General features: G+C 32.0%; 1 pseudogene across 1 annotated transcript in view; it reads right to left on the minus strand.

The window, feature by feature from the left end:
* LOC143251753 (uncharacterized) overlaps window positions 1-24,652 on the minus strand; it is a 119,835-nt pseudogene that overhangs the window by 31,575 nt on the left and 63,608 nt on the right. The window contains exon 2 of the transcript XR_013028648.1: window positions 3,545-3,700. The product of XR_013028648.1 is annotated as an uncharacterized LOC143251753 (transcript). The remainder of the gene's footprint in view (window positions 1-3,544; window positions 3,701-24,652) is intronic.

The following is a 24,652-nucleotide window of genomic DNA, read 5'->3' on the forward strand; positions in this document are numbered from 1 at the left end:
GCAGTAATCGTATCTTTGAGCAAAATGGGTTGTCGATGAGTTAGGTTGCCAGAGAAATTAAATTCAACCAGTCTTGTGGGTGTACAGATACAGAGAGAATGAATTTAGAAAAAGGCGATAGAGAATGTGTTGTAGAAAAGTTTCCATAGCAGTTGACGACCGTATTCTAAAATGCACGAGCCTGCATAATCGACGTATATCATATGCAGACCAAAAGAGCAAGATAGGAGACTTCAGAGGTTACTATCATCGCACACACAATTTGGTGTCTCACTGGTCTCCAAGCAAGACGGCAAATACGAGATGAGACTCATATGGGTCAAATAATGGACTGAAGTAATCTCTGAAAAGGATTCTTCGAAAACAAATTCAAGTTCAAATAATGCGGATCTGATGAAAGCACGTTGTACGACGTCTATGTTGGGAAGAGTCTTGTTCCATTGGATGCAACTGTGAAACATCCGTAGGGTCAGGTGATATGGAGATGTATCGTTGGATAGCGTGTGCATGATGTCTGCATTTCTGAAAGGCATTATCAATGCTGACAAGTAGATCAAAGTCGTTGTCTCCTGGTTGGTGCAAACAACTGGAGATCACTTCGGTGGAGATCCCTAATGCACATTCCAGGATGATTTTGCTTTATGCCACAGGGTTAAAAAGTTAGTAATATTTATTTACTGTAAATAGTAATGTAAAATAAAGATGAAATTCCATTCAGTGAGTACAGAAAATGCCTTATTTCATTGCTTCATGGTGAATATGAAGACACTATGCTGGCCAGGCAAGAACCCAGGTTTAAAACCTTTAAAAATTGCTAGAAGGTAATGGGTAACAAAGTCCAAGAGAAGAAATCGTAAACAACTTGTAATTTCAGGAAACCTTAACCTGTGAGTGACATCACCCCATGGGTTACATTCAGTCTCTCGGGAATTCTACGTTACGGTGATGTCAAGCAATGTCAGAGAAAGTGCAGCTAAATGTTAAAACAAGAAATAGACCCTATGACCATTGTTTATTAATGACATTAGAGACATTATCTTTAAATCTAGGTTTGTTAATAAATATACAAATTTATGTTTGGATGGTTGAGCTATGAATCAGCTTACAAACACAGTGCCCATAACTATTTTACACTAGTTCTGACACTAATACACAACCTCGTAAAAATTAAGGCAATCTAAACAGAGTGTGAAAAAAAATATCCAACACTGTAAATAGTCTATCAGGAATCGCAAGAGTGGTTTATAATTGAGATACCCCAAGAATTTCACAAAACAGAACGTCTTGAAAAGCGGTGTTTGTTCTTGAAACAACATTCAAGACCTTCTTTTGCAATAGATAAAACTGCTAAATTATTAGTAACAGCAAAAACTGATTTTGCGATTGTTAGACAAAATTTGAAATTCGTGGATTCGTTTTTTTATTATTATTATTCATACAATTATTGTTTCACAAGCCTACAAAAGCGACTATGAATATTTTATTTAAACCTGAACGAAGTTACTAAAACCAATAAAAACATTTCTTCGTTTTTCGCTCTCAAGAATTTTTTAAGGCTTATATTTCCAGCAATTGAAAAAAAAACAAGAATTTAACTAACGTGCATTAACTGAAAAATGATTTATACAACTTATATTGTATTCTTGATAAGTAAAATAGACATTGAGTCAAAATAGGGATTTATAGCTTGGAAAAATAATGTAGACACTATTTCCAACCTAATATGTTTACTGTTTTTAAAAGTCTAGTTGTATGTTTGAAAATATAATATTTGCATATTAATTCAACTTGTTTTTCTATTTTTTACGATCTTAAACCTTTAATTATATTGATCAATTATAAAGACAATTTTATGTGTGTTTTCTTATAGCAAAGCTACATAGAGCTATCTGTTGAGTCCAGCGAGTGGAATCGAACACCTGATTTTAGTGATGTAGATACGTAGACTTACTTCTCTACCAGCGGGGTATTTTATGGTGTAATACCACTATGTAATATATATATATATATATATATACCACTACGTAAATATTATCTTTCATTCGCTGTTAAACATGGAAAGTAAATTACAAATAATTTACATTTTAAATAAAAGTTCACTAGACTGTTTTATATAACGTGTAATCTTCAATGATAAATAAATTTCTTTCACTTAAAACTTCTATAAATTGAAGTACCATACGTAAGGCTTCAAATAAATTTCTTGCCTAATCTTTATCTTCTTGTTCATGTGAATCAAATTAAGTTAGTTTTTACCATCATGTCAACAATAGAAAAATTATCGAAACTTTTTTATGGTTTTTCAATTAACAATAACGTAAGAATTTGAAACCTATCTATACAAAAAGCACTAGGCTAAGCTATTATTACTGCTTCTTTCTTTAAAAGGATAATTTAACTGAACACAAGCATATGCAAAACTAAATATGTAAATTTCAAGTGTAATCTTGATGTAAATAGGTTTTATTTAATTAATAGAATTGGTGAATTACCTATGAGCTACAAAATAAATACCATATTATTTACATTTATATGCATATTTAGCTAAGAATCAAACATGACTCTCAGTAATTTGGGGTATGCTAGAAACACGTCTTTTTCACTTTTAATCTACAAACTCTCAACATCTTCGTCAAAATAACAAAACTATGAATAAGAAATATTTATCACAACTAAAAGTCTGAGTAGTTTTCATTACACGTTTTTTTATTCCATATTTGTTTCTCACTCAGTAAAAGTAGCTGTTTTTATTGAACTAATTAATAAACAAGGCTAATAAAAATTCATTGAATATATTTTCATTTAAATATAACAAGTAATTACATTACGATATTGACTCTTACATGGAATATTTAATTATTAGCAGTCCCTGATTAAAAAAACACAAAAAACTAGTATAAACGCAAGCATATAAAATCGTGGAACAGTTAAATTGGAAATATTATTTTTAGCTGAATAAATTATTCTTGTACGTATTTCAAAATCTCAAGTTTAGCTTACGAAAATATACTCATATCTTACTTTTGCTTTCAAGACTTATTATTCTTTATATTACAAGTATGTTCTCTACTTTATTTAATGTTGAGTAAAAGTTTGATTATTTTTATTTTGCTGTTGTGTTAAAAATTATTCATTTTTTTTTAAATATATTGTGTAACAAGTAATGGCAAAATTAAAACTCATTAATAATAAACACATTACGGACCACTCTAGTGTTGAATATAACATATTAAAATATAGCAAGTTAAAGTCACCTGAAACATCAAATTTTACTAATTACAGATCATTATAATGTTGTTGACAAAGGGGAATCTGTGATTACGTTTAAGTTAAATGTCAATTGATACTCAAGGGTACTAAATTATGCTCGATATTTTCTGTCAACAACGGTATGTATAAATACACTGAACTTAGATGTTATATGTGACATTATGTTGTTCTAATAACTGATTAAATATATAGTAGTGTAAATAAACATCATGCATACTACTACTGACTAACAGTTTGTAATTGACATTTTCATTAAAAAATACTTTTTGCCTACCTGATAAAGCTGAAGAAATGCCAAAATATAAAAAAGCCACATGATAATACCATTTTAGCCCCATTGATAAACCAGTCATGTTTCTAACGTTAAGAGAACTAGAACAGCTGTGTTTGAGAGCTTGATCGTGGTCCAACGTCTGATCTATTTTTAAATCTGAAAGTAAAAAGACAAAATATAGTGAAAATTAGAAATAGTCATAGGTTACACAAAAATAAATATACGTAGGGAACTTACTTATAACAGGTACTTTGGAAATGTTCTGTTGCAAATACAGTTTTTACTTCATGATTATTTCAAATCTGTTATGTATAATCATATGTTATTTTTACTTCATCTAATGTAGTCCATTATGTTCATATAATTAAAATTATGTTCCCTGCTAAATCTGTTATAAGCATTAAAATTTATGCGTAAAAACTAAAACGCTATTCATATTTGTGTTTCTCAAAAACTTGAATTAATGAAAATGATCTATGTGTATAACTAATTCAAATAAATGTTTAACTGCTACAACATTATTTATTTTACTTTGTTTCTTTCGAAAAATGTTTTATAGACTGCAGCAATTACAGAAGTTACTAGCTCATGAAACTGTAGTGAATTAAAATTTATACATTAGATTAAATTGGCCTACTTTCTTTATAAATTCTGACTGACACTACAAGACAAAAAATGAAGTTCAGCTTGCTTTCCATTTTAAATTCAACGTAATGTTTATTGAACTCAATACCTTAATATCTACCGTAAAGAGCACATTGATATTTGTTGGGAAAACATTTCATGATTTTAAATACATATTCTAGTGATGTTAGTACCACCGAAATTCACACAAATGTCGGTCAAACTAAAGAGACCAAAACAGCATAGTGTAAGCTTATACGTTAATAATAAAGATATATTTTATTTTCGATGAAATTATACAGTTTGATGTTCGTATTCTAGATTTTCGCAGAATAAATCATTTACTTTGTGGAATTCTACTATTTTACTTCTTCTGATCGTTCACCTTTACTAAACGTCAGTAAAAAAAACAAGTTTAAATTAATATTACTTTTGTTTACAGTCAAAATCTAAACACAATTTTTCTTCGACTTCTTATTATTGTAAATTAAATAAAAGTCGGTCAACAGAAGATAACTGTATTAGAATGTAAGCTACTTGTTCAAAGAATATTTTAAATAGCATGTTTATTCCTAATTTTTTTCATTACGTACGCCCTCCAGTGGCACAAAAGTATGCCTGTGGACTTACAACGCTAGAAATTGGGTTTGAACAGCCGTAGTGAGCAAAGCACAGATAGTCCGTTGTGTAACGTGCCAAATTACAAACAAACATTTTCAACAGCAACTACGAAAGTGAAATTTATCAACCACATATATAAATGCCAGAATAAGTATTAGTAGTAAAATCACATGTATAAATAATTACTAGAATCTTATTGACAGTAATTGTTTGATTTGTTTTTATCTGTCTAAAAACACATTTCGTTTAAAAGTACAAAATCAATAATAGAGCTCTAAAAATACCAAAGATATTAACATTTATGTTTTGACATTTCTTTATTCTATTTTTTAACATTGTTGACATGGATACATTGTTGCCTAAATATTAAAGTTAAAATTGTCGATAAATATAATTGTTCAAAATATCCAACAAACGTTAATACATGACAGTGTTAGGTTACAAGTAGTATAATAGAAATAATGATTAAATATGTTTAAATATATCTAGAGATTGTATGCTCGTATCTTTAACCTTTCGTTATTAAACTATCCTGTTTTGAAAAACGAAAATAATCTGAGATTAACATTTAATACCGAGTAAGGCACAGACACAGATCTTTTGAAAGATATTTTATTTATATTTCACACTAATGATCTCTCTCATGGGTGTAAAATAAATTCATGGATATCAAGAATGGTTCAGAAAGAGCAGATACCTCTGAGACCCATAACGAGTAAAAATCTCTATAAATGTACATACGTAAAACTTGTACATATGGAAGTCGTAAGAACCCTGTACTTTACAATAGAATAAGTTTTCGTTATACCTTAACAGCAATACATGTTACTAAAATAGTACATCATTATAGAAGACATTAAACCAAGTTGTGAGTTCCTTTATGAGAATGAACAAAATATTATGAATCATGTATTAATAATGAGCAGTCATTAAGATTACTATTAAAATATATTTTAATATGTATCCATTTATTAAAAATCATTCTTCAGAAGTTCAGAAAAATTATATGATATTAACATTTTATCTAAAATCTATGATATGAACAGTAAGACATAGATAGAAAGTGTATAACTGCTGATACTGACAACCTGTTTCTTCAGCTTGGTTCGAACAACGTTTTAATTCTATGGTTTTTCGCTTGCCAGGACTGATATACGAAAGAAACGATCCTTAAGGGTGGTTCTTTTATGAACCCAGATTTTGTCTTCAATATAAAACCAACTGACCTTTTATGTTCAATTTGTAGTCAACATGTTTCATTAAATAAAAATATTTTGGAAATCTTATTCAATTTAACGAATATTACCTTTTAATGTGTTTCTATATTTGTAGTGAAGCACAAAGCTATTCAAGGGGCTATCTGTGCTGTGCTCACCACGGGTATCTAAACCTGGTTTCTAGCGTTGTAAGTTTACAGATACACCGCTGTGTCACTGGAGGTCACGCTTAAATAAAATCACCAGTATTTACGTATACACATAAATCCGCAGTAATAAAGTTCTTTAGTTTGAAACCTTTAAAGTAGTTTCACTTCAGATTTTGGTAATTTGGAAATGTGATAAAATAGCTGTTTCACTTCTGGAGCTTTAGAATATCTTTAACACAGAAAAAACGCTATATAAATATATTCCAAAAACAATATAAGAGTGGAAAGTAGTGTCCTTACTTTCATTCATATGCTTCTATGTTTTTAGAAACAAAACAATACAATAGGCTGTGTGTACGGTGCTCACCACAGGTATAAACCGCTTCCAGCGTTATAAATATTCATATCTTCCGCTATAGCACCCTTTTTAAACACATTACATACAAACTTATAGCATCGCCTTAAAAAACGCAGCTACTTGAAAAGTTAAGTTATTAAATACGTTCTGCGTTGAAATGATAATTTTGTTTTCAAGTGACTAACAAATCAGTACATGTGATTTCAAATGAAATTCTTCTCGTCAAGAAACTTTTAAAATGTCAGATATCTGTGAAAGATACATAATTATTTACATAATGACATAGGGAGGTTTTGTCTTAGACTCAGAATAGCTGGGTGGTTAGGGTACTGAACTTATAATACGACGCTTACAGGTTCAACTTACCAAAAAAATTTTCCCTCTTTCAGACGTGAGGGCGTTTTAATGTTACAGTCAATCCCACTATTCGTTGGTAAAAGAGTAGCCCAAGAGTTGTCGCTAAAGGGTATGATTAGCTGCCTTCTCTCTAGTCTAACACTGCTAAATTAGAGACAGATTGCATTCGTGCAACTTTACGCGAATTAAAAAAAAACAACAAAGAATCTTTAATGTAAACGCCCCTACAGATTTTAACGTTGAAAAAAATAAGTTCTATAGACGTAAAGCATATAGTTGTGATACCCATCATTAGATTGATAGTTAAGTACTGTATCGGTGTCATTGGAGAGACTTTGTTTGTTTGTTTTGAATTTTGTACAAAGCTACTCGAGGGCTATCTGTGCTAGCCGCCCCTAAATTTTGCAGTGTAAGACTAGAGGGAAGGCAGTTAGTCATCACCAACCACCGCCAACTCTTGGGCTACTCTTTTACCAACGAATAGTGGGATTGACTGTAACATTATAACGCCTCCACGGCTGAAATGGCAAGTGTGTTTGGTGTGATGGGGATTTGAACCCGCGATCATAGGATTACGAGTCGAGTTCCTTAACTTACTAGACATGCCAGGCCGCAAGTTTTAATACCAACGATTTTAGTAATGCATTATTCTTACAATTTCGTATACATAAAAACTTATTTTCATGTTATTTCTATAGAAAAAATTGCATGAATATGCGTTGGAAATTATTTACATTTAGTTGTAAATGATTTTAAAATATTTTCTAGTGATTAGGAGTAGCTTTGAAAATGAACAAAATGTTTCTTTTTTGTGAATCATTTTTATAATCCCTGATGAAATTCAGTCATCACAAGAGCGACCTAAAGACTATAATAAGTAAATAACTAAATGTATCAGGCATTATTTATAGGCGTTGAGTAACAAAATATAAACTAAATAATGATTTCACTTGATTGCTTTTCATAAAAGCCAGTTTTTAAGAAATAAATAAAATAAAACTGAGGTTAAGGAAATATTTTAAAATAATTCATACCATCACAATGAACCAGTTTATCAAAGTTTTAAGGCCAGTTTTTATTAGTGCTCATGCAAGTAAATATGTATGACAAAATTATGACGTATAAAACTAAGCATTGAAGATTAATTAAAATATAAGATAAACTCACCGCATTTGTCCTTTACATTTTACGTTCTAGCATCTGCAAATTTATGTCTTAAAGTCTAAAAAAAAACCCAACAAACAAGCCTTACGATGAAAGGGCGTGAAACAATAATTAGATTCCTTATTACAATTTTTTTCTTGAACAATACAGAGAACTCTTCAGCAGTTTTAACTAGGACTGTAACACTCCAGGACGTTTCGTTGCAGCTTTGTGAAGACATAAAACCTCTACACAACGTTTTCGGAAAACGTCATACATATCCAGTCAGTAATATGTCATTATTAAATGAGAACATTAGTTTGTTTGAAGTTAATCATAAACCTAAATAATGGTCTATCTGTGCTTTACCCTCCAGAAATATCGAAACCCGGTTTCTAGTGATGTGGGTCTGCATATATACCACTGTGTCACTCGGGGAGGGATATATAAGGGAAAACAAAAGAAATTATGAAAAATTGAAAATTGTGAAATTATCTAATGAAAACTGTTTTAAAATAAACTTTAGAAATATTCATTTAAATCTGTGATGAGAAAAAGATTTTAACCTTTGCAAGCTCTGAGAGTTATTATATTTAGTTATAAATTGATAATATTCCACTGTCGCTAATTGTATAAGATTATGTAATTTAGTAAAATGTTATTGTGATATATACAATATGTTCCCCAGTGACACAGTGATACGTCTGTAGACTCACATTGCTAGAAACCGGGTTTCGATGCCCGTGGTTGGCAGAGCACAAAAAACCCATTGTATAGCTTTGTATTTAATACCAAAAATAAACAAACAAAAATATATGCGTCATAAAAAATGTAAAATGTAGTATGATGAAATTTGTAATATTATAGCTATGGCATAGAAAGCACTCTTATAAAAGGCAGTTAATCAACATTAGCTCATTTTCATGTAAAGCAGGAATCTGTTACTCAGTCATAGGGTTAAAAATGCACATCATTTGTAATGGAGCTTATGTTATATACAATTTTATCACACAAATTTGTCCGATCAGTCACTTTAAACTGAATTACAGAATCTAAAGTTGATATTAAATCAAGCAATTAGTTATTTTTTACGCGTGAATAGTAATTTGTTTATAATTTACAAGTGTTTGGATTGCTGCTGGAGCATTCGTTAAGTGGATATGTAGTCGTTAGAAGAAGGTACAACCATCACCAAAATAATGTAAGAGCTAGAAGCACTACTTAAACGTTAGTTAAAGTGGAAAACATTCAGTACAATTCAAGTATGGTCATGCACCTTGGAATGTAAGCGTATTTAATGAAGAGAAACTGCTAATATCTAGTAAAAAAATTATTTATTTCTTCAATGTTTCACCTCACGGTTTTATCAGGAAATAGACACTAAGGAACAATGTGCCGTATTTGCTATCATATATCTCTTTTTTACTATCGATATTTGTTTAAGTTAAATGTATCTTTAGAAACGTACATCACTTATACCGTTAAATATATATTGCAAATTTCATTAGGGAGCCAGTATTTATTGACTATCATATGTGCACCCACTCGATTCCTTGAAGCCATCCCTTTGAGGAACATTTCAACCAAAAAAATTACTTAGGCTTTAATGAATTTCTTTACTTTTGTTGGCTTGCCCAAATAAATTCAGTCTGATTAGGTGTCAAATGTTATGTCGTGCTTCAATAGGTTGCTTACCAGCTTGGTGTTAAACAGATCAAATCTAATGCATACTATCCAGAATAGTAGGTTCTCTTAAAATATTCCATTCTACATATAATTCAGACATATTGTCTCGGTGAGGAGAGAGATAAGGAATACGAAAAGTCTTAACTTGTCTAAATTTTCATTTCAACCTCTCTTTATAATTTTATACTGTAGTATGGTATCTAGAAGTAAACAAAATCATGAACGACTTAAAGAGTGTCCTTTAAATGTTCTTGGTAAACACTATCGTTTCGTTGAGAAGCTAATAAAAATAAATGGGTTCAAGTAAAATAAAGATTAAAATTTTAGCATTTTTTATTCACAAAAATTGAAGGAGAGAATCACTATCGAATAAAGTAGTTACATCCAGTATGAATGAAAGTTTATGTTAGACTATATAAAATTACCAAAGTTCACATACAAGGTGATACTCGATTTCAATTAAATTACGATGACTAATAGTACATATTTTTAAAAAGGTCCTTACATCAGATACATATGAGAAAAACATTTTATTCATATCACGTACATTTTGTACATTAATCAAAAACCTTTAACACTAATAATAACTCTAATTCGTATTATTCCCATGGCTATAATGCTACTTTAGATAACATTTTAGTAAAAGATTACAGTGGCAATCAACGTAGGAAGACTACATTAACAATAAACGTAAGAAGATTACATTAGCAATAAACGTAAAAAGATTACATTAAATCAACGTAATAAGTCTATATCATTTACAATAAACGTAAGAAGATTACATTGACAATCAAGGTAGGAAGACTACATTAACAATCAACATGAGAAGATTACATTAACAATAAACGTAAGAAGATTACATTAACAATCAACACAACAAGACTACATTAACAATCAGCCCACGCGCTCGGGAAATAAATTTTGGCTCTAGAGAAGTAAAAGAATGGTTTGTTTCAAACGAACTGGATTGTCACTATCAACCAGATTACAACACTATTTAGAACATTCATAAGCGTCAGCTGTCATAAAAAACAATATTCTGTTCAGGTGATAAATAAAAAGCATAAATCGTATACGCTATAATCGTATACAGTAATACATAAACCGGATATCTGATTACATTTTTATCGGGTTGAAATTTATATCTGGTGTGTGTTTGTTTTCTTTTAGCAAAGCCACGTCGGGCTATCTGCTGAGCCCACCGAAGGGAATCGATCCCCTGATTTTAGCGCTGAAAATCCATAGACTTACCGTTCTACTAGCGGGGAGCAAATTTATATCTACCCCAGTGGCACAGCGGTGTGTCTGGGGACTTATAACGTTAGAATCCTAGTTTCAATACCCGTTGTGAACAGTGTAACGTAGTCTATTATGTAATTTTGTGCTTAATTACAAACAAACAGATTTACATAAAATCATATAAACTCTCTGAAATAGGGTTTCAAAACACATTTTATAAAGCAAATCTGAATTGATTCATTTTAATAATCACGTTTGTTCAATGTAAATGGAAGATCCTTAAGCTATATAAGCACTTCAAATACAAGTGTAAAGAGACAGAGTGGGTATTGTAACATATAATAGGAATTTTATCCCTCTTTTTTTACAGAACGGTATATCGTAATTACATTAAGACCGAAACGAAATTAAACTCAGTAATTTCTGTGCTCAGGATCACGGGTTAATTTATTATACACAACATTACGATTAGAAATCTTGTTACTTAATGGTATTCATAAGAGAGAAATCTTAATCTATTTATGACTATGCTTCAAATTATTGTAAAAGTCAGTATAGATAATTATTAATATTGTTATGCTTTATATTCATAGCTTATTGGTCAGTCGTTTGTTGCAATACTTGACCAGAATAGTTGTCATAGTTTAGTTTGATATCGCAATGGTATAGAGAATATAAAACCGTCTTAAAATCAAGCACTTTATTTATCAACAGCCCCAAAAGCGCATTAATAAGCTATAACTTTTAACTGTTATGCGAAAGTTTCGTAGTTCTTCCGAGTTCAAGTTAGTATTCTAAGCCAATATTAAGCCGTCTTATTTTTAGTACGAAGTTTCTCTTCTCTAGCTCTACTAATCCCGTTCTTTAACTTTGAAAACACTAACTGTACGTTTGCGAGAACGCTTTCTGCGCCTTATCCAGGAGACTCTAGCAATTCATTGGCTCATGATTCATATTTTACAATCCAAAGAAATGTTTCAGGTCTTTAAATGTCAAAATACGGTCATCAAAATCAGAGTGTGATGAGCTTTTATTTCAAGGTACCTCACTTTGCTTATCATTTGATTTTAAGAACAGCAAGCTAGACAATCAAACAAGTTAATCAAAAAGTCAGTTTATAGGAGAATAAAAACCATGAATTCTAACCTATAAAGTTTAAACATATTAAAAAGTAAATAAACCATAGGTAATATACAAACTCTAAAATCTCGCTACACGCTAATGAATAGTCAATCAATTTTAAGAATATTATCAAAAATGAAATACATGTTTCTCTTTATTATGACTCTTTCAACGAAAGTAGCTTTACTTGCTTGGTATATATTTTTTCTTTTAAAGCTAACATTTGTATACACTATTAAAAATTGATTTGAATTTCATCAAAACACTATCGGGGATTTTAATAAAGCAATACAACTTTATTAGAATACATAATGTATTATTTTAATAAGTCTGTCTTTTCATTCATAATTGATAAAGCTCATGCAGTTAAACAATTTATATTATTAAATAATTATTATGAACTATGAATACATAAGTCTGCAAACGTAAGCTTCATAAAAGTTGTTTGGGTTTTCATTCCTCATTTTCCATAATTCAGCTGTGCAGATTTCGAAAACAAAATTCATTTTTCTGTATCGTAAGGATGTCTTTTATAAATCGGTAAGAAAAATGTTGCTTATATCAAATTATTATGTCGTTTACAACAATGAACATTTTTTTATTATTATGCTTGTGTTCTAGAACGATCGAAAAGACTCACGTTACGATTGGTCTAGAGAAATCTATAGCCAGTGGTTGTAAACATTTTAAACAAAACAAAATGTGACCTGACTTCAATGAAAATTATTCACTTATGTAAAAATACGCATGGCATTTGGAGAATAAAACCTGTACGTGATAGAGAAAAATGGATATTGTTTTCTCATTCAGCATACAGAAATTACCGCAGAACATGTAGAAATTTTATGACAATTAAACCATCGCAGGCCTGTATTATTATAATTATACAAGAGGTAGTTTGATATAATTTATAATAAATATCTTTGTAGGATTTGGACTAAAAGATAGTTTCCAAATTTACCTAATCATTCTATTTTTCTTATGAGTTTATTAGTTTTTTAGTATAAACTATTCTCGAAATGTTAATACAAAACAGAATCAGCTAGAATGGCTATAATATTATATTTACTTTTAATTAATATAATTTACTTCATTTAAAATATTTTATGAGCTAGCCAGAACGTCGTTTTATGAAAATTCAAAAGTTTTTTGTTTTTTTTTAAATTTCGCACAAAGCTGCTCGAGGGCTATCTGCGCTAGCCATCCCTAATTTAGCAGTGTAGGCAGGGAAGTCAAATTATTTTATTTAATTAAAAGTGAATCGTAAAATTATTTAGTTGTTTTTAAGGTAAAAAAGTACAATTTTAAGAAGTTGTAAAAGTGAGGTAAGAGGGTTCTGCAGACTTACCGGAGTAGCGCATAGATAGTTCATTGTGTAGCTTTGTGCTTACTTAAGTCCAAACAACAAACACTAAGGCGGCTACCATTATGACATGCTGCCACCTGATGGAAACTGTAGATGACAATAAGCAAGCAGACTGATGGATACATGTGAATGCAAATTTTTATTTCTTTGTTTCCAAACAGCTTTCAACCAATATAATGTGTATTTTTTATGGTTACGAAGAAGAGACTATAGCAAACTTCACTTCGTGGATTTCAAACAGTGAGGAACCATAAACAATTGATGTTAAAATAAAATAAACACGGTTCAAGATCATTGACTTTTTTTCTAGCATACAATTTATTTACTCATGGTAGAGTGTCGTAGTTCACGCCAACCACATATATTTCTGCCATAAGCTTTGTTTTCAATGAACGTCATGTTCCACACTAATACCCACCTTCTTTTGCACCATTGTACTGGGTAATGTGCAATTTATGAACAACGAATGGCCTTAAAGATCCATACCGTGAACATTTAAATGACCAATATAGTTATTTAAGTACAGTTGCTAAATATAGTATTTCGTTTAAATTTCAGTTGATATGAGCTAGTTCATGATTGCTTAGTATTTACACAATCAGAAAGTTTAAAGCAAACGATTATTGAAGTTTTATTTGCAAGTTATTGTTGTGGAGGGCCCGGCATAGCCAGGTGGTTAAAGCACTCTACTCGTAATCTCAGGATTCGAATACCCGTCACACCAAACATGCTCGCCCTTTAATCCGTGGGGGGCGTTATAAAGTGTCAGCTAAACTCACTATTCGTTAGTAAAAGAGTAGCCCAAGAATTTCGCGCAAAGCTACACGAGGGCTATTTGGGTTAGCCGTCCCTAATTTAGCAGTGTAAGTCCAGAGGAAAGGCAGCTAGTCATCACTACCCACTACCAACTCTTGAGCTACTCTTTCATCAAAGAATAGAAGGATTGAACGTCACATTATAACGCCCCCACGGCTGAACGGGCAAGCATGTTTAATGTGATCTGGATTCGAATCTGTGACCCTTGAATTACGAATTGATTTCCTTAACCACCTGGTCATACCGGGCCTATTTTTGCGACTTTAAAACTATTTGTGTGATGTACAAAGTAAATACTATTGAACTTCAATTTTACAAATACTGTCTAACTTTTAGGTGTTTAATACTATAAACAAGAATGTATATTTTAACCTTCGAAGGCTAAAACTCACTTTCGAACGAAGAATAGAACCTTCAGTAATATTACTAATTTTAATATAGAACTGATGACTTTACCATAACTATTAGATTACATTTGACTAGAAACCATTTTATTTTAAAATTAATTGAACAAAACAAAACAGCATTCCGTCCTGATATAAAATAAACGTTACATAGAACACTAAACATGTTTTTAACTTTTAAGTAACAAAATGTTTATACCTACATATATGATACTCACAGCGATAATTGTATAATAACTACTTCCTATTAAGGTCAATTTTATTTAACAGCCACCATTCCAAGAACGTAAAAGGTCTTTTTGTTAACTAACTGAACGTACCTAATAATCACAATAATAGATAAACAGCAAATCAGAACAGAGTAGGCTCAGCAGTTTGATTATAAAATAAATACGGGTCATCAACTACAAGAAAAAGCTACACCAGAGTGTCATTATCAGTCACATTTTATAAAAAGGAATAAAGGTTTCAGCCAGAAATATAAATGATTATAATGATAAAATATTTAGAACTAAACGGCCAAATAAAACAGAGTAACAGTAAACTTATAGTAGAAAATAATTACGACTTGTTATTCGGCATTTAATGCATTAAAGCAGTACAGTCACTCACATATATTTGTATTTGTATATCACCATAATGGCGTGTTACAGTAGAAGAGAGAACTGGTGTGTGTAAGTTTATTGTTCTTCTGAAACAACTTTCGTGGCCAAGCGTGTTAAGGCGTGCGACTCGTAACCTGAGGGTCGCGGGTTCGCATCCCCCTCGCGCCAAACATGCTCGCCCTTTCAGCCGTGGGAGCGTTATAAAGTTACGGTCACTCCCAATATTCGTTGGTAAAAGAGTAGCCCAAGAGCTGGTGGTGGGTGGTGAAGACTGGCTGCCTTCCCTCTAGTCTTACACTGCTAAATTAGGGACGGCTAGCACAGATAGCCCTCGAGTAGCTTTGTGCGAAATTCAAAAACAAACAACTTTCGTTTCAATAATAGACATCATAAAAACAACATAAAGAATATTTAAAATTAGTGTATTTAATGTGTGATTACTTTTCTAATATTGTCAAACGGATTCTGTTAACAAGAAGAAAAAATAACGTTGCTTGAATACCAAACAATGAGCTTTAGTATGTTTAGAACTATCTTAGAAATCATGTAAATAAACTCTTACACACAAACCCCAAATCAATAAACTCCAAAGTATAATTTTAGTTTACTTTATGGCCTTATTTCTAACGTTTCTGTACGATCCACTGTACATATAAACATGTTGGATCCAAACACGCCCGTAAATTTTGACTTCGTTATAGTTTATCGAGTGCTAGCCGTTACCTACAAAATACTTGCAATAATTTTTATGTCCTTCGCTTGAATTTTCCTTATTCTATCATTTTCACGCATGTCATTTAAGTTATGGTTTCATGCAGGCTTATGTGTTAGTTTGGTAAATCCTGATCTATTTAAAAAACAAAAACGCTTTTATAAAGTCAGACATACAAACTCACCTAGACGTAACTTTGTTGAATGAAACTACATTTAAAGTAATAAAATTTATGATAGCGTACAGTGTATGAAAGACTTTATGACCTTTCAGCGTATGACACAGTCTTACTAGTTGAAACATATATGCTGTCAAAAACGTAAAATAAAACCTAAACTAGAAAAAAAATTAGTTAAAGAGTGTTTATAGTAGTCTATGAAACAAACAGGAGAAAAATTATTGCAAAGAAAACGTAAACTTATAATTAAAACAAATTTGACTGTGTATGCAGAAACGTCCGAAAACGTGTTCGCAAACTGATAAGAATGCGATTTTGAACAAAATACGCATGCGTATTTGAGACCTTAATATTTGAGCGGAGATTGCTTGTTTGTAATTAAGTACTAAGCTACACAATGAGCTATCTATCCTCTGCCCATCACTGTTATTAAAACCTGGATTCTAACGTTATAAGTCTGTACTACTGAGGAAAGGAGAAATAATCAAATGGAGAAAACCCAAAGAAATTGTATTTAAAATAATGTTCATATTTAAAGGAAATTACACGTGGATTAAGTTGTGTTTGTGTGGAATATTTGCACGCGAGGTAAGTGCACTTTATGTGAAATACTTTGCAAATAAAAAAGTTACATTAAAATTGAAGCCAGTGTAACATACTCTTTGCATTAGAAAGTTTAACTAAGCAAAAAACAGATAGGGTCATTCTGAATGGAAATAACAATGTTCAATTCGGACTCCTCGAGACAAATGTCTTTCAAACAATTTGAAATGTATAGCGTCTGATGTAGAAAATTATAATAAAACTTATGGATAGTCAGACACAAGCGTATTATTTATCTTAATAGAGAAAAATAAACATTTAGCCGCTTTTGCCCTAAGAGTACAATGATTAAAGAAGCTATTAGCGGTATTGTACACTGACGTATTACCAGTTAGATCAATCAACATGAAGGACACAAACAGCTTTGTTTGTCAGATCGCAATACTGTCATTTAATCACATGTTTAAAACTAAGATACAGTTGCTGACGTTATATTAACGTTTTGATACACGCCAAACAAGTACAACAATGGCATTTGAAATATACTTTTCATTGCGAGTAATAAATGACTTTAATTATAACGTTGCGTTTCAAAACTATAGTAGTTAGTTTATTGCTTAAAGACCTTATAATTCCTTAGTCTTCATTAATTGCTGATTCACTACACAGTTAAAGTCAACTGTTCTAGTTAGAGAACAAATAATTATCAATTAGATTTATATAATAGTATAAACTACTAGCCAAAACAACGACTGTAATCAGATTCCTACAATCGTACCGTAAATATTTAAACAATGGTAATGATATATTTCTCGCTAATCCAGTTTCTTAATAGAGGAACACAATATACAACGAGTACTAATCCTATTGTGTAAGAATTGCGAATTAATACGAAATTCAATGCTATCAATAGTAACATAGCAAAGCCACAAGAACAGCTCCCCAAAATCTATGTATACAAAATAAATGAAGCAAGAAAAAAAATGGAGAAAAGTGACGGGGATTCGAACCCGTGACCTGTAGATTACAGGATCGTGCTGAAAACAAAACGTTGTTATTAATAATATCCCACTAGAGTTTGATAAACTTACTTCTATTTAAAAAAGAAAACATTACAAACCTTATGAATCTAGAGAGTTTAGCTGAAAAACAAATATAACTGGACAAAGAGACTTGATATTTTGTGTGACATTATTAAATGCCTTTCGGAGAACATTTAGTAAAATATATATCGGTTGACGTGTGAAACAACAATGATACAAAAATTACCAGTAATTCATTACTTAGAAAAGTGAAAGAGAAATATAAACTCCACGAACATGAAACTGTTTAAAATATTTTTAAATATTTTAGAAAAACCCTAATTCTATCGTTCGACGTTTAGACTCGTACATTGAGCAATCGTAAATGTCAGTTAAAATACGTCAATTACAAACTTCACAACTGAAAAAAAGCTTACTAATGCTTTTTTATTTATTAATTTAGTACCAAATTTGTAATGAATATTTAATTTGATTTTTTTCATACATAAATTTTTTGTATGTATTTAATTAGAAAATTGGCTCTATTCCCCAGTAATACACAGACTGTTGTTGTTTTAAATTAAGCACAAAGCTACACAATGGACTATCTGTACTCTGCCCACCACGGGTATTGAAAACCGAATTTTAGCGTTGTAAGTCCGCAGACATACCGCTAAGCCACTGAGGGGGCAATACACATGCCTTCCAGTGGCACAAAAATATGTCTGCGGACTCACAACGTTAGAAACTTGGTTTCGATACCCGTGGTAGTTAAATAATAGATAGCCCAAAGACTCAAAAAAATGTTTACAAGCGCAATTACTTTGTTGTTAGTCCCAAACTTAATCTAAACTTTTTGTAAGATAATTGTAACATCATTACAAATTAACGTTCAGATGAAAAATATTGCTTAAAACTAATCAAAAGTTAAACTGCATATTCGTCCACTTTTGCACCGACAGGAGACATTTTATACTGGGGTCGTCACCGTCATATAAATGACATTTCAGCGCCAAAGTCTATCGTAGCATCGTTAACAGTAGAGGTTGTCATGTGTAAACGTATTAAGTTACTAACGTGAAAAGCTCAACTATAGATCTAATTACTCACTTTGGAATCTGCGTGCTTGTCTGTTTGACCACAGATTAGTTTTTCAGTTCCTTTTCTTCATATTTGATATGGTTTGGCTTCTTTTGAATTTTTCGCAAGGCTACACGATGGTTATACGCGACAAAAATATAGGGTGAAAGGACGTGACGATATTGGTTAGGCCAAGCAAACTATATTAGCAATTTTTAGCTCAAATTTCCAAAAGCAACATACGGTTGGATCGTTTTCATTCATTATTCATTGTTATCATTCGAGCATAAGTTTGCTAATTAAAGAGTTTATCATCACATTACATTAGTTTAAGCAATTAACGTAAAGACAGTAATTGATATGGCTGTGCCGAATGCATGCGTGTGATGACAAGAAGCTGTTGATCTCGATTCCATGGTGTTACTATAAAGGAGATTATTAACGTTGTTTTAAAGGGGAAAAACCTACCACCATATGTTTTAAACAACCTGCTTTGTTCTGTAAAGTAGAAGTCTGCTCCGAACATTAGGGTTGTGATCGTAAATCTGTTGTTGATTACTATCGAATGTGACTTTCTTATTTGCTGTACTCTGTTGGTGTATATCGAGAAAAAGTCGTGATGTGTAATCAAAATCATATTGGGTATGAAAAAAAAATATTATGTCAAACAAAGAAATTAAGCGTGACTTCAAAAAAATGGAACCAAAATTAACGACCCAACTGGTGGCTAAAATTCTGTATTGGTAAAAATTTTACACCAAATATTTATTGATTAGTTATATAGTTAATAATGAATGCACATTTGCTGTAAAGTTGTTATCAATGGTATAAGTGTAGCTACCAGTATGGTCGCCAATTTTGTTTGTTTTTTTGAAATTCGCGCAAAGCTACACGAGGTCTATGTGCGCTAGCTGTCCCTAATTTAGCAGTGTAAGACTAGAGAGGAAAGGCAGCTAGTTATCACCACCCACCGCCAAATATTGAGCTACTCTTTTACCAATGAATAGTGGGATTGACTGCACATTATAACGCCCCCATGGCTGAAAGGGCGATTATGTTTGGCGCGACGGTAATTCAAATCCGCGACCCTCCGATTACGAGTCGAGTGCCTTGACCACTTGGCCATGCCGGGCTTTCCAGTTTTGTTTCATTCCGTTTAAGTCGCAGGCTCAATTCGTTTGTTGGGCGCACCTTTCTTTCCTACCTAATGTGCTTTTTATTAAACGTTTCATGCAGTAATAAGAACTTTAGTGTTAGTTTTAGTAAACTACTAGACTTAAATTAGTCTCTTAGCTGTATCTTATTCATATTTCATTACACTATACAGCAATACCTTGATATACGAAGTAGAAGCATTCCTGGATCTTTGTTCATGTATTGAATAACATGTAACATTATTACTAGGGTGATACTTTTAAACCATTTGTAACTTGCTGTTTCGTGTTATACACACTCTTATATTATACAGTATGTTATACTATACAATATTAAAATTAAAAACTGACATAAATTAAAGAAACATAGTATAATGTCACCATAGCTCCGTTCATAGTTTTAGTAGGGTAAGAGGTGTAAAGTTAGGTGTGGGGAGAAATGACAGGATCCATTGGGTAGAAAATAGGTGTAACGTTAGGTGCGGAGAGATCTGGCAGGATCCACTGGGTAAGAAAAGAGAAGTAAAATTAGGTGTGGGGAGAGCTGACAGGATCCATCGGGTACGAAAAGAGAAGTAAAGTTAAGTGTGGAGAGAGCTGACAGGATCCATCGGGTAAGAAGAGAGAAGTAAAGTTAGGTGTGGGGAGAGCTGACAGGATTCATTGGGTAAGAAAAGAGAAGTAAAATTAGGTGTGGGGAGAGCTGACAGGATCCATCAGGTAAAAAAAAAAATAAAGTAAGGTGTGGAAGAGCTGACAGGATCCATCGTGTAAGAAGAGAGAAGTAAAGTTAGGTGTGGGAAGAGCTGACAGGATCCATTGGGTAAGAAAAGAGAAGTAAAGTTAGGTTTAGGGAGAGCTCACAGGATCTATTGGGTAGCAGACGAGGTGTAAAGTTAGGTGTGGGGAAAGCTGAAAGGATCCATTGATGGTAACTATCCAGATTAAAGCTCTCCTTTTTCTATTGGTGAAGAGGAACATTTTTTGATAAAGAAGTACAGACTGTTTTGGTGTCTTTTGCTTCTTACTAAGTTGATGTCATTCGTAACAGCCCTCTTGACGACACTGCTTAGCTCTAAATTTGGATCTTGTTATGAGAGCATTTACAATGTGTTATACGTTTGATTTAAAGCCTCAGAGAGAACTTTGATTGTTGAGCTTCTTTCAGGAGTAACTTCTGAAACTGTCGTCGTCGTCTAATGAAATTCGATATTCATCGAGCTCCTTAAGGTAAGGCCCGGCATGGCCAAGCGCGTTAAGGCGTGCGACTCGTAATCTGAGGATCGCGGGTTCGAATCTCGGTGGCACAAACATGCTCGCTCTTTCAGTCGTGGGGGCGTTATAGAGTGACGGTCAGTCCCACTATTCGTTGGTAAAAGAGTAGCCCAAGAGTTGGCGGTGGGTGGTGATGACTAGCTGCCTTCCCTCTAGTCTTACACTGCTAAATTAGGGACGGTTAGCGCAGATAGCCCTCGAGTAGCTTTGTGCGAAATTTAAAAAAAAACAACAACAAATTCTTAAGGTATTCTACATTCAGCCTACTCCCATGAGAAATCAACAAGTTCTGTTCTTTCAGCACATTGACTTCAGTAAATCTAGCGTTGTTTGCCAGCTTGACGATTTCGTTGGTGACTGCCTGGACATTGTCTTCGAAGCCTTCAGGCCACATCCTTCTTCGTATGTCAATTAATTAAATTCTTGGAGAAAACTTCAGCTCAGACTGTGCCACTATTTTTAATAACTTTTACGGTGCTGAAGAATCCATATAATATTATTATATGATTTGTATGTATAATGTACTGTTGATCAACAAATTTTTAGTTTACTTTTAACTTTCTGTGTAAAACAGTGGTAAAAAATCCAAAGTTCGTTATACCGAAACTTCGTTTATCAAATACATGCATACAGAGGCATTATTATTACGATTATGCTAGGTATTGAGTTCATTCATTCCTCAAAATATACTCATGTACATAGAAGTTTTAAAAGTGCTTATAACTGACCGATGCTATTTCAAAAAAGGACAACCAAAATGTTTAACTAAATGTTAAAATAAAACAACTTAAACAACTCTCAGTAATGGCACATGCATCATTTGACCGTATTTCCCATTAGAATTAAACAAAAGCTCAGAAGAAAAACCTTTTTACCCGAAAGAAGAAACACAATAACTTTTACAGAGTCGCAATATAATTTTAAACGTTGTAACCATTTGTTGTCGTTTTAAATACAACCCTTTGTTGCTTTTATATCACAATCATAAATCGCTTTTTATAATTTTAATTTGAAATAGACAACAAAAACAGCTAGTTTGGATGTTTTTAAAGAATCAGATTCATCAAAACTACACTCTTAAATAAAACTATTATATTCTCATGCGAATGATTAGTTGATCAGTTCATTCTTTTCATCTTCAGAATACGCTAACTTCATTTAGTAACTTCTGTAGATATAGAGCCTTTCTTCTGTTGAGATGGTGCGAAAAGGACAAGATGCCTCTTCGGCGAGGTTATTTTCAACATTTATAAAACAAATACAACTATCATCATGTATTACAGTGAAAGAGCTAACAGAAAAACATCGAAGTTTCAACATCCAATTTGAAGAATCTAACCAATTATTTTTTCTGTATGTTTACATGGTGATCTAAATCCAACAAATAAAAAAAGATGATTTTGTAAAATAAAACCTACAACGGTATAATTGCTATTCTAAGTGAAATATGCATTTAATTGATCGTTATATTTCGAATATACCAGACGTTATTTTATTATAACTGGAAAACAATGAAATGCTCCCTAGTGAATCAGAGGTATATCTACCGACTCACATCGCTAGAAATAGAATATCTATACTCGTGGTGGGCAGAGCACAGATAGCTCATTGTGGAACTATGTGATTAATTCAAACAAAACAATGATATTTATTTTGAAAGACTCATAAAATGATATCAGAAATTTCTATGAAAAGTTATATTCCTTTAAAAAATATTGTTTGTTTGTTTTGAATTTACCAGTGTAAGACAAGAGGAAAGGCAGCTAGTCATCATTACCAACTTTTGGGATACTCTTTTACCAAGAAATAGTGGAATTGACTATAACATTATAACACCCTCACGGCTTAAAATATGATACTTTAATGCCTGGAATAAGTAAATGACTTTTTGTGATAGATGTTTTTTCGAAACTTATAAATCGGATGTAGTGTTTCATTTTCAATTATCTATTGAATGTTGATTAATTTCGAACGTTTTATGTACACATATTGAAAATCCAGATGGTTAGGGTACTCGATTCGCAATCTAAGGGTCACGGATTTGAATCTCTGTCACACGAAACATGTTCGTCCTTTCAGCTACAGGAGTGTTATATTATGCGACGGTGAATGCCACTATTTGTTGGTAAAAGATTAGCTCAAGAGTTACTATACTAAATTAACGATGACTAGCGCATAACCCCTCGTGTAGCTTTAATGGGAAATTCAAAACAAACGAAGATTCTTAACTGTTTGTGTAAATTAAAATTAATTACTAACGTAATTTTTAACAATAATAAAGTGGTGTTGATTTAATACCAAAACGTCACGAAACGCTTCTTGGAATTAAAGATTTGCAAACAACTTGTTTGACTTAATTTCATAAAGAATTATATTTTTATATTGTTCTACTATCACTCATAGACAATATTTAGTAAAGCAGCGCAAGTTATATATACTGACTCGTTGTTGTTTAAACTTTCAGTGTTAATTCATTTCAATGATAAAATAGCAAGAAGAATGTCCACAAAATTGAAATTTATACTAATTATAATGCTCAAGTTCTGTTAATACTGGGCGGTAATTTCAACCATTAGTTTCATACGTGAAGAATGTTTAGCCCTTGTAGTCAGGTACAACAAGTATCAAAACAAATTACATAAAAAACACTTCTGTTTCTAAGAATGTCTTTGTTATACTTTTCAGACTGGCTTTGCCAGAAAAGTACATAAAATAACTTCCTCTTTATAAAACTCATACATCATACGTTCTTATATGATATCAGTAAAAGTAAATTACGACGACTTTGTTCAAACATAAAATTGATAAACGTGTATTGCGAGTTCTAGACTTAGTGACAACTCATATTTAGCGCTATAGTATTTTTCATTTCCAGGATATATACTTTAATATATCGAATATGTAACCGTTTATATATATATATATATAATTCTCAAGTGTTATAAATTCCACAAGTTAAACTGGCCGTGGAATAAGTAACCATATATGGATAAAATATTCATTTTTAGGTGTAGTTTGACTTGAAAAATATTTTAAATTTCACCTGAATTCTGAAATGAGAGGGAAATTGATGTAGGCGTTGCCTTTTAACTTTATTACAAATGTATGTAAAATGTTAACCACACAATTTAACACCAAATTACTACAATCCTTTCCTCACCTTCATCTAGGAAAGAACTTAGTAGAAAGTTTGAAATATTTTTCACTTAAAAATGAGCCCTGCAAGGTCACGTGATTAGATCTCTCGACTCGCAGTCTGAGAGTTCATCTGATCAGATATGATCACCATTACATTCATGGAACGGTTATAATGTTATCATCAATCGCTATAGTTCGGTGGGTGGTAGTGACTAGCTGCCTTCATTCTAGTCTTACACTGCTAAATTAGAGACAACTATCGCAAACAACCACGTGTCGCTTTGCGAGAAATTTAAAAC

Source organism: Tachypleus tridentatus, chromosome 6 (assembly GCF_004210375.1).
Source record: "Tachypleus tridentatus isolate NWPU-2018 chromosome 6, ASM421037v1, whole genome shotgun sequence".
Classification (NCBI taxonomy): domain Eukaryota; kingdom Metazoa; phylum Arthropoda; class Merostomata; order Xiphosura; family Limulidae; genus Tachypleus; species Tachypleus tridentatus.